The 18,271-nt window shown below is 33.2% G+C and overlaps 1 protein-coding gene across 1 annotated transcript in view; it reads left to right on the top strand.

Moving 5' to 3' along the window:
• The first annotated feature begins 513 nt into the window (after positions 1-513).
• Positions 514-18,271, top strand: part of LOC143253283 (uncharacterized) — a 35,329-nt gene continuing 17,571 nt past the window's right edge. The window contains exon 1 of the mRNA XM_076506935.1: positions 514-643. The gene's annotated coding sequence lies outside the window, so the exon portion shown is untranslated. The remainder of the gene's footprint in view (positions 644-18,271) is intronic.

Raw genomic sequence — 18,271 nt, forward strand, 5'->3', positions numbered from 1 at the left:
ATGATTTGTTGTTTCTACACAGTTGTTATTATTTGGTTATTATGATTTGTTGTCTCTGCACAGCTGTTATTATTAGGTGACTTGCGTATCTTAGGTTGCCAGTAAATAAAAATATAAACAACATGTCAGTAGAGTTACGGAAGCGTTACCAAAGTGTGGTCCACCGACGGGTCAGCGGTAAGTTTACGGACTTACAACGCTATAATATGGGGCTCGATTCCCCGCAATGGACACAACAGATAGTTCAATACGTTTTGTTTTTTTTCTAAACCAAAAAAACACAAGGTGTAAACCAATATCGTTGAAGTAGACAGGCATAGTCCTTGTGTCAGTTGGTTATTACTACAAAATTAAGTACAACTAACCCTGATGCCTAGAGGTTGTGACCAAGGCGTTTAGCGTAACACTGACTGAATAAAACATTGTAATTATTTTATAGATACTGTGATGTTATTTTAGAGAAAAGCAATCCAAATATCCTAACAAAGTAGAATCATTACTTACTAGCTGCACAAGACCACGTTGGGACACGTTTACCTCTATAAAACTGACCTCAACACCGAAGGTACTTACCGGTGTGAAATCTCAGCAGAAGCGCCCTCTTTTCAAACAGAGCGAGCGGAGAGAGAACTGAGAGTATATGGTAAGTTCACTTCTTACATTAACTAAGTCTTATCTTTATTTGTCGAGATAAAATTTATAATGTACACTATTTCCGTTATTTACGTTTTTTTTCTGAACTGGTCAGATTAAGCTATTTATTCGTCTCTTTTTCATTAGAAATAATTTATCTACAGGGTGGCCCGTAAGTCCCTACCCATCCATATATCTTATGTATCCAGTGTATCTGTTTGCTGTCCCTCATTCTCGCTGCATAATATTATGCGACGCCATGTTCTATGAGACATTTTCAAGTGTAAATGGGCTTACATCGGCCATATTTCTCTGAAAAAAAAGAAACAAATTTATAATACATGCGTAATTGAATATAACATAATAACATATGGATGGGTAGGGACTTACGGGCCACCCTGTAGACTGGTCACTCTAGGCTTTCACGATATCTCTCAACTCGTCAGTATTTGTAATTGTAATAATTATCTTAACCACTCAACTTATCATCATATTAATTTAACAGTTATATAGATTATATAAAGATACAATATATTATTTGATTGGCTTTTGATATAAAGACACAACATATTATTTGACTGGCTAATGATATAGAGACACAATACATTCTTTGACTGGGTAGTGATTAAGAGATACGGTATATTATTTGACTGGTTAGTGATATAGAGACACAATATATAATTTGATTGGCTAGTGATATAGAGACACAATATATTATTTGATTGGCTAGTGATAAAGAGACACAATATATTATTTGACTGGCTAGTGATACAGAGACACAATATATTATTTGACTGGCTAATGATATAGAGACACAATACATTCTTTGACTGGGTAGTGATTAAGAGATACGGTATATTATTTGACTGGTTAGTGATATAGAGACACAATATATAATTTGATTGGCTAGTGATATAGAGACACAATATATTATTTGATTGGCTAGTGATAAAGAGACACAATATATTATTTGACTGGCTAGTGATACAGAGACACAATATATTATTTGATTGGCTAGTGATACAGAGACACAATATATTATTTAATTGGCTACTTTTACTGCAACAGACTAAAATCGTGTTAATTAATAGTTCATTAGTACTGCTTGAAAACAGCAACAAGCAGAAACAATACACCTCGTATATAGGAGAGAAATGTAAACAGTTTGTTTGGTTTAGACGTATGTTTCAGGTTATTAGTAGCCGGTTAAGGACCATTCATCGCAAACAAAGAGAATAACAATTTTTTGTTTTTTTATCTATAACGTTTGTAAACTAGTGGGTTTTCCAGCCGTTTTGTTCTTGTCCTGACGTAAGACACCTATACTTTATTCAATAGCTGATTCGGTATCATAATATATAATACTTACACCTAAAGTTTATTGTATAACTGTTTCGCTATCGTAGCATATAATAGTTACCCACTGTTACTAGAGGAAGTCTAGTCCAAAAGGCAGTTTCTAAACTGCGAATTAAGTTTCTTTAAGACACAATGAAAGAACAAAGCACGCGGTTGTTGGTATAATGACGTAACGTTGATGTGAACTATAGATTAAATGAAGAGAAAAAAGCTAAAGAACAGAGACCGAACGATGGATTGAGACACGTATAGATAGTGGATACCATATGGTTGACAACACTCCCCGTTTATTTGACACGTGAAGATAATGGATACTATATGGTTGACAACACTCCCCGTTTATTTGAAACGTGAAAAAAATGGAAATTATACGGTTGACAACACTCCCGTTTATTTGACACGTGAAGATAATGGATACTATATGGTTGACAACACACCCCGTTTATTTGACACGTGAAGATAATGGATACTTTATGGTTGACAACACTCCCCTTTTATGTGAAGATAATGAATACCTTATGGTTGACAACATTCCCCCTTTATTTGACACGTGAAGATAATGGATTATATATGGTTGATCACACTCCCCGTTTATTTGACAGGTGAAGATAATGGACACTTTATGGTTGACAACACTCCCCGTTTATTTGAAACATGAAGATAGTGGATACCATATGGTTGACAACACTCCCCGTTTATTTGACACGTGAAGATAGTGGATACTATATGGTTGACAACATTCCCCGTTTATTTGACACGTGAAGATAATGGATACTTTATGGTTGACAACACTCCCCTTTTATGTGAAGATAATGAATACCTTATGGTTGACAACACTCCCCGTTTATGTGAAGATAATGGATACTATATGGTTGACAACACTCCCCGTTTATTTGACACGTGAAGATAATGGATCCTATATGGTTGACAACACTCCCCGTTTATTTGACACATGAAGATAATGGACACTTTATGGTTGACAACACTCCCCGTTTATTTGACACGTGAAGATAGTGGATACTATATGGTTGACAACACTCCCCGTTTATTTGACACGTGAAGATAGTGGATACTATATGGTTGACAAAACACCCCGTTTATTTGAAACGTGAAGATAGTGGATACAATATGGTTGACAACACTCCCCGTTTATTTGACACGTAAAGATAGTGGATACTTTATGGATGACAACACTCCCCGTTTATTTCACACGTGAAGATAATGGATACTATACGGTTGACAACACTCCCCGTTTATTTGACACGTGAAGATAGTGGATACTATATGGTTGACAACACACCACGTTTATTTGACACGTTAAGACAGTGGATACTATACGGTTGACAACACTCCCGTTTATTTGACACGTGAAGATAATGGATACTATATGGTTGACAACACACCCCGTTTATTTGACACGTGAAGATAATGGATACTTTATGGTTGACAACACTCCCCTTTTATGTGAAAATAATGAATACCTATTGGTTGACAACACTCCCCGTTTATGTAAAGATAATGGATACTATATGGTTGACAACACTCCCCGTTTATTTGACACGTGAAGACAGTGGATACTATATGGTTGACAACCCTCCCCGTTTATTTGACACGTGAAGATAATGGATACTATACGGTTGACAACACTCCCCGTTTATTTGACACGTGAAGATAGTGGATACTATATGGTTGACAACACTCCCCGTTTATTTGACACGTGAAGATAGTGGATACTATATGGTTGACAAAACACCCCGTTTATTTGAAACGTGAAGATAGTGGATACAATATGGTTGACAACACTCCCCGTTTATTTGACACGTAAAGATAGTGGATACTTTATGGATGACAACACTCCCCGTTTATTTCACACGTAAAGATAATGGATACTATACGGTTGACAACACTCCCCGTTTATTTAACACGTGAAGATAGTGGATACAATATGGTTGACAACACTCCTCGTTTATTTGACACGTAAAGATAGTGGATACTATACGGTTGACAACACTCCCCGTTTATTTAACACGTGAAGATAGTGGATACTATATGGTTGACAAAACACCCCGTTTATTTGAAACGTGAAGATAGTGGATACAATATGGTTGACAACACTCCCCGTTTATTTGACACGTAAAGATAGTGGATACTATACGGTTGACAACACTCCCCGTTTATTTAACACGTGAAGATAGTGGATACAATATGGTTGACAACACTCTTCGTTTATTTGACACGTGAAGATAGTGGATACTGTACGATTGACAACACTCCCCGTTTATTTGACACGTGAAGATAGTGGATACTATATGGTTGACAAAACACCCCGTTTATTTGACACGTGAAGATAGTGGATACAATATGTTTGACAACACTCCCCGTTTATTTAACACGTGAAGATAGTGGATACTTTATGGATGACAACACTTCACGTTTATTTGACACGTGAAGATAGTGGATACTATATGGTTGACAACACTCCCCGTTAATTTGATATGTGAAGATAATGGATACTATACGGTTGACAACACACACCGTTTATTTGACACGTGAAGATAGTTGATACTATATGGTTGACAACACTCCCTGTTTATATAATAAAGACGAGAATAATGTTAGATAGTACCACTAGTACCACTTTGTAAACATTTTTATATTACATTCTTTACCGGCTCACTACCGATTTGTAATATCTTTCATTCACTATTATTAAACTCATTAGGCTAAATACAATGATTAGTGTATTAGCTGCACTTTGGTTACAATTTTTTGGAGATTTGACTGAGTTCTATAAGTTTACTTGCCCTGCCAATATTTTACCCTGATCCTATTGTATGTCTTTCTACGCTTAAGTTTATATGTTACTCTTTTATATGTTCTCAAACTAAAAATAAGGTTCCTTACTTACTCTGTGATTAATTACTTCACGAAACACGAATGCTCAAGCAATTTACAATTATTGTTGACACTTTTATATGCAAAAACGTCTCGTTTGGGTTGAGAAAATAGTTTACATAGAAGAGCGAACAACGTTTCGACCTTCTTCACTCATCGTCAGGTTCACACTGATCTGCAGAGTAAAAGAAGAAAAATGTAGATAGTGAAAACTTATAGTTGGTTTTCGATCGTTGACATTAAAAACGATAAAGATTTGGGTTTGCTAAAAAAGAACAATTGTTTTATTTTATGTGTAAAATATCTAACGTTTGGTTAAAAATATAATGTTTACTTCTACTTGTTTCATTATGGTTTTAAAGATATAATGAAAACAAATTTTGTTACAAAGGGTTTGACGGTAATTGGTTATTTGATTTGTTGGATTAGTTATTCTAGAATAAAGCCACATTAGGCTATCTACTTGGGTTTTTGCGAAGAATTGAACCCCAGATTTTAGGGTCGTAAGTCCGTAGACTTATCGCTGTCCTAGCAGGGGACTTGGTTGTTTTATGCACCATCATTGGTTGAACGATACTTTTATGGACTACACGACCAGGTTAGAGAATTCCTAGGATTTAGGATTTAATTTTGAAATATTGGACAAAGAGGGAGGGAACAGTCAGTGAGCAGCTCCAGCCACTACAACTTTAACTTGCCCACAATTGAATAGGCTGGGCGTTTTCAGCAGCGTCGTGTCTCTAGCCTAGGACCTTTCGATCACACGCTAACTACTAAGACATCATCAATCAAGGTTTAATCACTCTTTGTATAACAGTGTCTCAGTTCCACCTTGTTTAATCTGACGACAATGCTGTTCGATACCTTCCATGTCTATGAAGGATGACATGGTTAATTTTAGACCATCTCCCTTTGTCACACTTTTCACGAGACGTCAGGAATCAGTCACAAGACCACATGTAAGCAAAGAAATAACACACAACACTGAAGGTCCCTTTTTCACAATTTTTGCGGGCTTTGGTTCTGAATTTAAGAATCGTGCTATATGAAAATCGTTTCTTGCTAAGGGCTGTGATACCCTTCATATAGTCATATAGTTCACTGGTGGCATTGTATTACCTAACGGCCAAGAATCTGCTGTGAATCAAAAGTAGGAGCGAACAACATGAACCGTGACGTCACTGATAACTCGAATTGGAAGTACTCCCCTCTCCAGAACAAACAAACAAAGTAGTTATCGGTACCTGACTTGAGCAAGCCTATAAAATATACATCCATGAGGATAAAGTTATAATAACTTCAACACTACGTACGAGAAACACTGTTTCTCTCTCTCTTCATCTTGGCCCAAGGTATACGACAAGATATATATACGATATCAGCTTCCAGTCATGCGAAGTACACATCAGATATTTAATGACTATTACAACGGAATTCCAATGGGACTTTCTATGTGTGTTCATGTATAACAATTGTCAAATAACACACAGTACCATAAGGGTGAAAAGGCGGTGATCCAGATAAAACTCACCTATACTGGTTAATAAATTACGTTCACGGAAATATTTTTGGAGTAGAATACAAACTTGGGTGCATACGATCTGTTACAGATGACAAACTGCACGTTTAACTATGGTTCAGCCACTGTATGAAAGCGTGATTTCATATGTTCTTCTAACAGTAATTTATTATTAATTTCTATCTCTAAGTCATCACGGTTGTGAAGCTGTAATAAATCATAACATTCGGTTGCAATAAACACGTGTTCAGTTAGCCATTAAAATACAATTCTAGTTTGAATGACTTTGCAACGGGCACTAAGTCGTTTCTATTAATATAACGATCTGTTAAGATTTCTTACTATTTGTCACAATTTTATTATTGAATATTCCTTATTATCTTATATTAACTATTGACTATTGTATACTTGTATTAATTTATATTTACTACTGACTTTTGTGTACATGTATTGTTTTATATTAACTACTGACTCTTGTGTATATGTATTATAAGAACTACTGACTTTTGTGTACATGTATTATTTTAAATTAGCTACTGACTTTTGTGTACATGTATTATTTTAAATTAGCTACTGACTCTTGAGTATATGTATTATAAAAACTACTGACTCATGTGTATATGTATTATTTTGTATTATCTACTGACTCTTGTGTATATGTGTTATTTTATATTAACTACTGACTCTTGTGTATATGTGTTATTTTATATTAACTACTGACTCTTGTGTATGTGTTATTTCATATTAACTACTGACTCTTGAGTATATGTATTATAAGAGCTACTGACTCTTGTGCATGTGTATTATTTTGTATTAACTACTGACTCTTGAGTATATGTATTACTTAGTATTAACTACTGACTCTTGTGCATATGTATTTTGTATTAATTACTGACTTTTGTTTATATGTATTATTTTATATTAACTACTGATTATTGTGTATAGGTATTATTTCATATTAACTACTGACTCATGTGTATAGGTATTATTAACTACTGACTCGTGTCTAATGGTGTTTAATTCTGTTGAACAATATAAATGAAATATTTGTATGGTTCTAATATGACTTTTTTATGTTACACTCAGTTCTATTTGATTTAAAATTTGTCTTCGTTACGGTGATAAACATGGTGATAAATCATGTCCCACTTCACACACCACGTTAAATACATACTACGTTAAACCATTATATTCATAAACATTATGTAGGTTTAAACATTTAATACTCTGTAGGATTATCCACATGAATGGCCAACAAAATGTGAATCATTCTGATAATAAACGATCATTTTATATGATGCACGTGATCTCACCACCACATTTTGTAAACTTCGATGCACGTGATCTCACTACCACATTTTGTAAACTTCGATGCACGTGATTTCACTACCACATTTTGTAAACTTCGATGCACGTGATATCACTACCACATTTTGTAAACTTCGATGCACGTGATATCACTACCACATTTTGTAAACTTCGATGCACGTGATCTCACTACCACATTTTGTAAGCTTCGATGCACGTGATATCACTACCACATTTTGTAAACTTCGATGCACGTGATATCACTACCACATTTTGTAAACTTCGATGCACGTGATTTCACTACCACATTTTGTAAACTTCTATGCACGTAATATCACTACCACATTTTGTAAGCTTCGATGCACGTGATATCACTACCACATTTTGTAAACTTCGATGCACGTGATCTCACTACCACATTTTGTAAACTTCTATGCACGTGATATCACTACCACATTTTGTAAGCTTCGATGCACGTGATATCACTACCACATTTAGTAAACTTCGATGCACGTGATATCACTACCACATTTTGTAAACTTCGATGCACGTGATCTCACTACCACATTTTGTAAACTTCGATGCACGTGATATCACTACCACATTTTGTAAACTTCGATGCACGTGATCTCACTACCACATTTTGTAAGCTTCGATGCACGTGATCTCACTACCACTGATTTATATATTTTACATCAGTTTTGTTTCCCTTATATAACTAACTAGTATATATAGTTTAAAACTTGTTTTATAGCATTAGCAACTAAGACCAAAAGACTATAGGCATTATGTAATCCTAAAATTTTTTAGGATTTTTTGTAATCCTAAAAAAACATCCCAACCAATCAAGAAATACCAACTGACATGATACGCAAATGTACATGTGGAGACATGATGATGTATAAAACTGTAAATATCGCCATCAGTGACATAACGGCTACTGTAACTGTATGCAATGTATAGAACAGAACCTCACCACATGATGATGTGTAAAACTGTACAATGTCACCATCAGTGACATAATGGCTACTGTAACTGTATGTAATGTATAAAACAGAAACTTTCCACATGATGATGTGTAAAACTGTACAATGTCACTATCAGTGGCACGGTGGCTACTGTAACTGTGTGCACTGTATAGAACAGAAAATCTCCACATGGTAATGTGTAAAACTGTACAATGCCACCATCAGTGACATGGTGGCTACTGTAACTATATGTAATGTATACAACAGAACCTCTCCACATGATGATGTGTAAAACTGTACATGTCGCCATCAGTTGCATGGTGGCTAACTGTACTTAACTCCAACGAACCATAAAAACACCACATGGACACAGAAACCGTTCCTACTATTGGTTCAAGTCAGTCTTATGACAGATCCGCCCACGGGTAGCTACTACTATCGTGTAGATATAACTATGTAAAGGTAAACGTGTACGTTTGTATTGTGGCTCACAGCTAGTTAACAATCACGACACAGGGACACAGAAACACACTGGTGTTAAAGCAAACTTAACAGAGCGAAGTGTTTATCACCAAAATGTGTCTTTCGTAAGTTAAAGTTGATTACCGATATGAGTAGTGTTTAACTGTTCAAAACCAATTGTTTTAAACTGTAGTTTATATAATAATTAGTACAGGAATGTGTTTGTAGATGGCGTGAATGAAATTCAATGTTCACATGGCAGGCACGACATGGGTGCGATAGCTATTACTGATTTATTGTTCCAACTATACTGATATCACGCTGTATTTGCCTTATGTATACAAGGTTCCTCTCCTTTCGGACACAACGCTGTTAATAAGACCAAACTTTGTTGTTGTTGTCGTATTCCAATGCATGATCGAAGTCGGCCATGTAAACTGTCACTCGAAACAGAGTTCTTTAGATCATAATTTAAAAGATAACTTCAAGCAAAAGTTTCGAACAATGAATCTACAATCACGATGATGGTTGAAGATAGCTGTCGAATTACATACAGTCAACACCGCGTAAGTGGGTATTTTAAAGAGAGTGAAGCCATACACTAAAGATATGGCAATATTCCCCATATTGATAAGGGGTATAAATATAATAGCTATGTAAATTTTAAAAACATGGTGTGTTGATCACCAGTGATCAGATATATATAATACATCTACCAACAATAATACAAATAACTGTCCAATCTGCATGAAGACAATCCAAAGGTTGTCTGTTTCTTACACCACGGACGTATTTAATTAAACTACACTGTTTCAGATAAGACAATATAAAAACTAAAGAAATAACATTCAAACAACAAATCCTTATTCTGACCCCATGTTTAAAAGCTGTAATATCTAGGAAAGTGAACTGCGTAAAGATATATCATAAACACTGTCTTCTTTTTTCTTGTTTCGTTTTACTGGCGATGGTATTACAGGTTTCATCTCTGTATCATTTTAAAAGTTCGTATTAAATTAACAACTTTAATAATCCTGTATCAGAAGGTTGAGTACTTGGAAGTCTCGAAACCGGACTTTTTCCATGAGGGCGTGCTAGAGAAGTCTGTCAAAACTGTAGCACAGGATTTATTTAATACGTTATGGAAGAGAAGTCACTCAAAACTGTAGTACAGGATTTATTTAATAAGGCATGCTAGAGAAGTCTCTCAAAACTGTACTACAGAATTTACTTAATAAGGCATGCTAGACAAGTCTCTCAAGACTGTAGTGCAGGATTTATTTAAAAGGGTATGCTAGAGAAGTCTCTCAAAACAGTAGTACAGGATTTATTTAATAAGGCATGATTGAGAAGTCTCTCAAGACTGTAGTATAGGATCTATGTAATAAGGTATGCTAGAGAAGTCTCTCAAAAGTGTAGTACAGGATTTATTTAATAAAATATGCTAGAGAAGTCTAACAAAACTGTAGTACAGGACTTATTTAGTAACGTATGATAGAGAAGTCTGTGAAAAATGTAGTACAGGATTTATTTAATAAGGTTTGAATGAGAAGTCTCTCAAAACTGTAGTACAGGATTTATTTAATAAGGCATGCTAGAGAAGTCTCTCAAAACTGTAGTACAGGAATTATTTAATAAGGTATACTAGAGAAGTGTGTCAAAACTGTAGTACAGGATTTATTTAATAAAGTATGCTAGAGAAGTCTCTCATAACTGTAGTACAGGAATTATTTAATAAGGTATGCTAGAGAAGTCTCTCAAGACTGTAGTAGTGGATTTATTTAATAAGGCATGATTGAGAAGTCTCTCAAAACTGTAAAACAGGATTTATTTAATAATGTATGCTGGAAAACTCCCTCAAAATTGTAGTACAGTATTTATTTAATAAGCAATGCTAGAGAAGTCTCTCAAAACAGTATTACAGCATTTATATAATAAGGTATGATAGAGAAGTCTGTCAAAACTGTAGTACAGGATTTATTTAAAAAGGTATGCTTTTGAAATCTCTCAAAACTATAGAACAGGATTTATTTAGTAACGTAAGATATAAAAGTCTCTCAAAACTGTAGCACAAGATTTATTTAATAAAGCATTCTAGATAAGTCTGTGAAAACTGTAGTACAAGATTTATTTAATAAGATATGTTTGAGAAGTCTCTCAAAACAGTATTACAGCATTTATATAATAAGGTATGATAGAGAAGTCTGTCAAAACTGTAGTACACGATTTATTTAATAAGGCATGCCAGAGAAGACTCTCAAAACTGTAGTACAGGATTTATTTAAAAAGGTATGCTTTTGAAGTCTCTCAAAACTATAGAACAGGATTTATTTAGTAACGTAAGATATAAAAGTCTCTCAAAACTGTAGTACAAGATTTATTTAATAAAGCATTCTAGATAAGTCTGTGAAAACTGTAGTAGGGGATTTATTTAATAAGGTATGATAGAGACGTCTCTCAAAACTGTAGTACAGGATTTATTTAATAAGGCATAGAAGAGAAGTTTCTACAAATTGTAGCACAGGATTTATTTAATTAGGCATTCTAGATAAGTCTGTCAAAACGGTAGTACAAGATTTATTTAATAAGGTATGTTTGAGAAGTCTCTCAAAACTGTAGTACAGGATTTATTTAATAAGGCATGCTAGAGAAGTCTCTCAAAACTATAGTATAGGATTTATTTAATAAGGCATGCTTGGGAAGTCTCTCAAAACTGTAGTACAGGAATTATTTAATAAGGTATGCTAGAGAAGTCTCTCATAATTGTAGTACAGGAATTATTTAATAAGGTATGATAGAAAGTCTTTCAAGACTGTAGTACAGGATTTATTTAATAAGGCATGATTGAGAAGTCTCTCAAAACTGTAAAACAGGATTTATTTAATAAGGTATGCTAGAGAAGTATCTCAAAACTGTAGAACAGGATTTATTTAGTATCATATGATAGAAAAGTCTCTCAAAACTGTAGTAAAGGATTTATTTAATAATTCATGCTAGAGAAGTCTCTAAAAACTGTACTACAGGATTTATTTAATAAGGTATGCTGGAAAAGTCCCTCAAAACTGTAGTACAGTATTTATTTAATAAGGCATAGAAGAGAAGTTTCTCAAAATTGTAGTACAAGATTTATTTAATTAGGCATTCTAGATAAGTCTGTCAAAACTATAGTACAAGATTTATTTAATAAGGTATGTTTGAAAAATCTCTCAAAACTGTAGTACAGGATTTATTTAATAAGGCATGCTAGAGAAGTCTCGCAAAACTGTAGTACATGATTTATATAATACTGCATGGTAGAGAAGTCTGTAAATACTATAGTACAGAATTTATTTGATAAAAAATGCTAGAGAAGTTTCTCACAACTGTAGTAAAGGATTTATTTAATAAGGTATGCTAGAGAAGTTTCTCAAAACTGTAGTACAGGATTTATTTCATAAGGCATGCCAGAGAAGTCTGTCAAAACTGTAGTACAGGATTTATTTAATAAAGTATGCTAGAGAGGTCTCTCAAAACTGTAGTATAGGATTTATTAAATAAATCATGCTAGAGAAGTCTGTCACAACTGTAGTACAGGATTCATATAATAAGGTATGCTAGAGAAGTCTCTGAAAACTGTAGTTCAGGATTTATTTAATAAGGCATGGTAGAGAAGTCTGTAAATACTATAGTACAGAATTTATTTGATAAGAAATGCTAGAGAAGTCTCTCAAAACTGTAGTACAGGAATTATTTAATAAGGTATACTAGAGAAGTGTGTCAAAACTGTAGTACAGGATTTATTTAATAAAGTATGCTAGAGAAGTCTCTCATAACTGTAGTACAGGAATTATTTAATAAGGTATGCTAGAGAAGTCTCTCAAGACTGTAGTAGTGGATTTATTTAATAAGGCATGATTGAGAAGTCTCTCAAAACTGTAAAACAGGATTTATTTAATAATGTATGCTGGAAAACTCCCTCAAAATTGTAGTACAGTATTTATTTAATAAGCAATGCTAGAGAAGTCTCTCAAAACAGTATTACAGCATTTATATAATAAGGTATGATAGAGAAGTCTGTCAAAACTGTAGTACACGATTTATTTAATAAGGCATGCCAGAGAAGACTCTCAAAACTGTAGTACAGGATTTATTTAAAAAGGTATGCTTTTGAAGTCTCTCAAAACTATAGAACAGGATTTATTTAGTAACGTAAGATATAAAAGTCTCTCAAAACTGTAGTACAAGATTTATTTATTAAAGCATTCTAGATAAGTCTGTGAAAACTGTAGTACAAGATTTATTTAATAAGATATGTTTGAGAAGTCTCACAAAACAGTATTACAGCATTTATATAATAAGGTATGATAGAGAAGTCTGTCAAAACTGTAGTACACGATTTATTTAATAAGGCATGCCAGAGAAGACTCTCAAAACTGTAGTACAGGATTTATTTAAAAAGGTATGCTTTTGAAGTCTCTCAAAACTATAGAACAGGATTTATTTAGTAACGTAAGATATAAAAGTCTCTCAAAACTGTAGTACAAGATTTATTTAATAAAGCATTCTAGATAAGTCTGTGAAAACTGTAGTAGGGGATTTATTTAATAAGGTATGATAGAGACGTCCCTCAAAACTGTAGTACAGGATTTATTTAATAAGGCATAGAAGAGAAGTTTCTCCAAATTGTAGCACAGGATTTATTTAATTAGGCATTCTAGATAAGTCTGTCAAAACGGTAGTACAAGATTTATTTAATAAGGTATGTTTGAGAAGTCTCTCAAAACTGTAGTACAGGATTTATTTAATAAGGCATGCTAGAGAAGTCTCTCAAAACTATAGTATAGGATTTATTTAATAAGGCATGCTTGGGAAGTCTCTCAAAACTGTAGTACAGGAATTATTTAATAAGGTATGCTAGAGAAGTCTCTCATAATTGTAGTACAGGAATTATTTAATAAGGTATGATAGAAAGTCTCTCAAGACTGTAGTACAGGATTTATTTAATAAGGCATGATTGAGAAGTCTCTCAAAACTGTAAAACAGGATTTATTTAATAACGTATGCTAGAGAAGTATCTCAAAACTGTAGAACAGGATTTATTTAGTATCATATGATAGAAAAGTATCTCAAAACTGTAGTAAAGGATTTATTTAATAATTCATGCTAGAGAAGTCTCTAAAAACTGTACTACAGGATTTATTTAATAAGGTATGCTGGAAAAGTCCCTCAAAACTGTAGTACAGTATTTATTTAATAAGGCATAGAAGAGAAGTTTCTCAAAATTGTAGTACAAGATTTATTTAATTAGGCATTCTAGAAAAGTCTGTCAAAACTATAGTACAAGATTTATTTAATAAGGTATGTTTGAAAAATCTCTCAAAACTGTAGTACAGGATTTATTTAATAAGGCATGATAGAGAAGTCTCGCAAAACTGTAGTACATGATTTATATAATACTGCATGGTAGAGAAGTCTGTAAATACTATAGTACAGAATTTATTTGATAAAAAATGCTAGAGAAGTTTCTCACAACTGTAGTAAAGGATTTATTTAATAAGGTATGCTAGAGAAGTTTCTCAAAACTGTAGTACAGGATTTATTTCATAAGGCATGCCAGAGAAGTCTGTCAAAACTGTAGGACAGGATTAATTTAATAATGCATTTTAGAGAAGTCTGTCAAAACTGTAGTACAGGATTTATTTAATAAAGTATGCTAGAGAGGTCTCTCAAAACTGTAGTATAGGATTTATTAAATAAATCATGCTAGAGAAGTCTGTCACAACTGTAGTACAGGATTCATATAATAAGGTATGCTAGAGAAGTCTCTGAAAACTGTAGTTCAGGATTTATTTAATAAGGCATGGTAGAGAAGTCTTAAAAATACTATAGTACAGAATTTATTTGATAAGAAATGCTAGAGAAGTTTCTCACAACTGTAGTAAGGGATTTATTTAATAAGGTATGCTAGACAAGTCTCTCAAAACTGTAGTGCAGGATTTATTTAAAAGGGTATGCTAGAGAAGTCTCTCAAAACAGTAGTACAGGATTTATTTAATAAGGCATGATTGAGAAGTCTCTCAAGACTGTAGTATAGGATTTATGTAATAAGGAATGCTAGAGAAGTCTCTCAAAACTGTAGTAGTGGATTTATTTAAAAAGCCATGATTGAGAAGTCTCTCAAAACTGTAGTACAGTATTTATTTAATAAGGAATGCTAGAGAAGTCTCTCAAAACAGTATTACAGCATTTATATAATAAGGTATGATAGAGAAGTCTGTCAAAACTGTAGTACACGATTTATTTAATAAGGCATGCCAGAGAAGACTCTCAAAACTGTAGTACAGGATTTATTTAAAAAGGTATGCTATTGAAGTCTCTCAAAACTATAGAACAGGATGTATTTAGTAACGTAAGATATAAAAGTCTCTCAAAACTGTAGTACAGGATTTATTTAATAAGGCATTCTAGATAAGTCTGTGAAAACTGTAGTACAAGATTTATTTAATAAGATATGTGTGAGAAGTCTCTCAAAACTGTAGTACATGATTTATTTAATAAAGCATGCTAGAGAAGTCTCTCAAAACTGTAGTACAGGATTTATTTCATACGGCATGGTAGAGAAGTCTCTCAAAACTGTAGTAGGGAATTTATTTAATAAGGTATGATAGAGACGTCTCTCAAAACTGTAGTACAGGATTTATTTAATAAGGCATAGAAGAGAAGTTTCTCAAAATTGTAGTACAAGATTTATTTAATTAGGCATTCTAGATAAGTCTGTCAAAACTGTAGTACAAGATTTATTTAATAAGGTATGTTTGAGAAGTCTCTCAAAACTGTAGTACAGGATTTATTTAATAAGGCATGCTAGAGAAGTCTTGCAAAACTGTAGTACATGATTTATATAATACGGCATGGTAGAGAAGTCTGTAAATACTATAGTACAGAATTTATTTGATAAAAAATGCTAGAGAAGTTTCTCACAACAGTACTAAAGGATTTATTTAATAAGGTATGCTAGAGAAGTTTCTCAAAACTGTAGTACAGGATTTATTTCATAAGGCATGCCAGAGAAGTCTGTCAAAAGTGTAGGACAGGATTAATTTAATAATGCATTTTAGAGAAGTCTGTCAAAACTGTAGTACAGGATTTATTTAATAAAGTATGCTAGAGAGGTCTCTCAAAACTGTAGTATAGGATTTATTAAATAGGTCATGCTAGAGAAGTCTGTCAAAACTGTAGTACAGGCTTCATATAATAAGGAATGCTAGAGAAGTCTCTGAAAACTGTAGTTCAGGATTTATTTAATAAGGCATGGTAGAGAAGTCTGTAAATACTATAGTACAGAATTTATTTGATAAGAAATGCTAGAGAAGTTTCTCACAACTGTAGTAAGGGATTTATTTAATAAGGTATGCTAGACAAGTCTCTCAAAACTGTAGTGCAGGATTTATTTAAAAGGGTATGCTAGAGAAGTCTCTCAAAACAGTAGTACAAGATTTATTTAATAAGGCATGATTGAGAAGTCTCTCAAGACTGTAGTACAGGATTTATTTAATAAAATATGCTAGAGAAGTTTAACAAAACTGTAGTACAGGACTTATTTAGTAACGTATGATAGAGAAGTCTCTGAAAAATGTAGTACAGGATTTATTTAGTAACGTATGATAGAAAAGCCTCTCAAAACTGTAGTACAGGATTTATTTAGTAATTCATGCTAGAGAAGTCTCTGAAAACTGTACTACAGAATTTATTTAATAAACCATGCTAGACAAGTCTCTCAAGACTGTAGTGCAGGATTTATTTAAAAGGGTATGCTAGAGAAGTCTCTCAAAACAGTAATACAGGACTAATTTAATAAGGAATGCTAGAGAAGTATCTGAACAGTAGTACAGTATTTATTTAATAAGGTTTGGTTGAGAAGTCTCTCAAAACTGTAGTAAAGGATTTATTTAATAATTCATTCTTGAGAAGTCTCTCAAAACTGTACTACAGGATTTATTTAATAAGGTATGCTGGAAAAGTCCCTCAAAACTGTAGTACAGTATTTATTTAATAAGGTATGCTAGAGAAGTCTCTCAATATAGTAATACAGGACTAATTTAATAAGGAATGCTAGAGAAGTCTCTCAAAACAGTAGTACAGGATTTATTTAATAAGGCATCACTGAGAAATCTCTGAAGACTGTAGTATAGGATTTTTTTAAATAAAATATACTAGAAAAGTCTAACAAAACTGTAGTACAGGACTTATTTAGTAACGTATGATAGAGAAGTCTCTCAAAACTGTAGTACAGGATTTATTTCATAAGGCATGCCAGAGAAGTCTCTCAAAACTGTAGTATAGGATTTATTAAATAAGGCATTCTAGAGAAGTCTGTCAAAACTGTAGTACAGGATTCATATAATAAAGTATGCTAGAGAAGTCTCTGAAAACTGTAGTATAAGATTTATTTAATAAAGCATGCTTGAGAAGTCTCTCAAGACTGTAGTACAAGTTCTTATTTGATAAGGTAGCTTGAGAAGTCTCTCAATACAGTAGAACAGGATTTATTTAATAAGGTATGATAGAGAAGTCTCTCAAGACTGTAGTATAGGATTTATTTAATAAGGTATGCTACAGAAGTCTCTCAAGACTGTAGTACAGGATTTATTTAATAAAGTATGCCAGAGAACTCTGTCAAGACTGTAGTGCAGATTTAATTTAATAAGGTATGCTAGAGAACTCTGTCAAATTTTAATACAGGATTTATTTAATGAGGTATGCTGGAGAACTCTGTCAAAACTGTAGTACAGGATTTGTTTAATAAGGGATGCTAGGGAAGTATCTCAAGACTGTAGTACAGGATTTATTTAATAAGGTATGCTAGAGAAATCTTTCAATACAGTAGTACAGAATTTATTTAATAAGGTATGCTAGAGACGTTTGTCAAAAGTGTAGTACAGGATTTATTTAATAAGGTATGTTTGAGAAGTCTCTCAAAACTGTAGTACAGGATTTATTTAATAAGGTATGCTAGAGAAATCTTTCAATACAGTAGTACAGAATTTATTTAATAAGGTATGCTAGAGACGTTTGTCAAAAGTGTAGTACAGGATTTATTTAATAAGGTATGTTTGAGAAGTCTCTCAAAACTGTAGTACAGGATTTA

The sequence above is a fragment of the Tachypleus tridentatus genome, chromosome 1 (genome assembly GCF_004210375.1).
Source record: "Tachypleus tridentatus isolate NWPU-2018 chromosome 1, ASM421037v1, whole genome shotgun sequence".
Taxonomy (NCBI): Eukaryota; Metazoa; Arthropoda; class Merostomata; order Xiphosura; family Limulidae; genus Tachypleus; species Tachypleus tridentatus.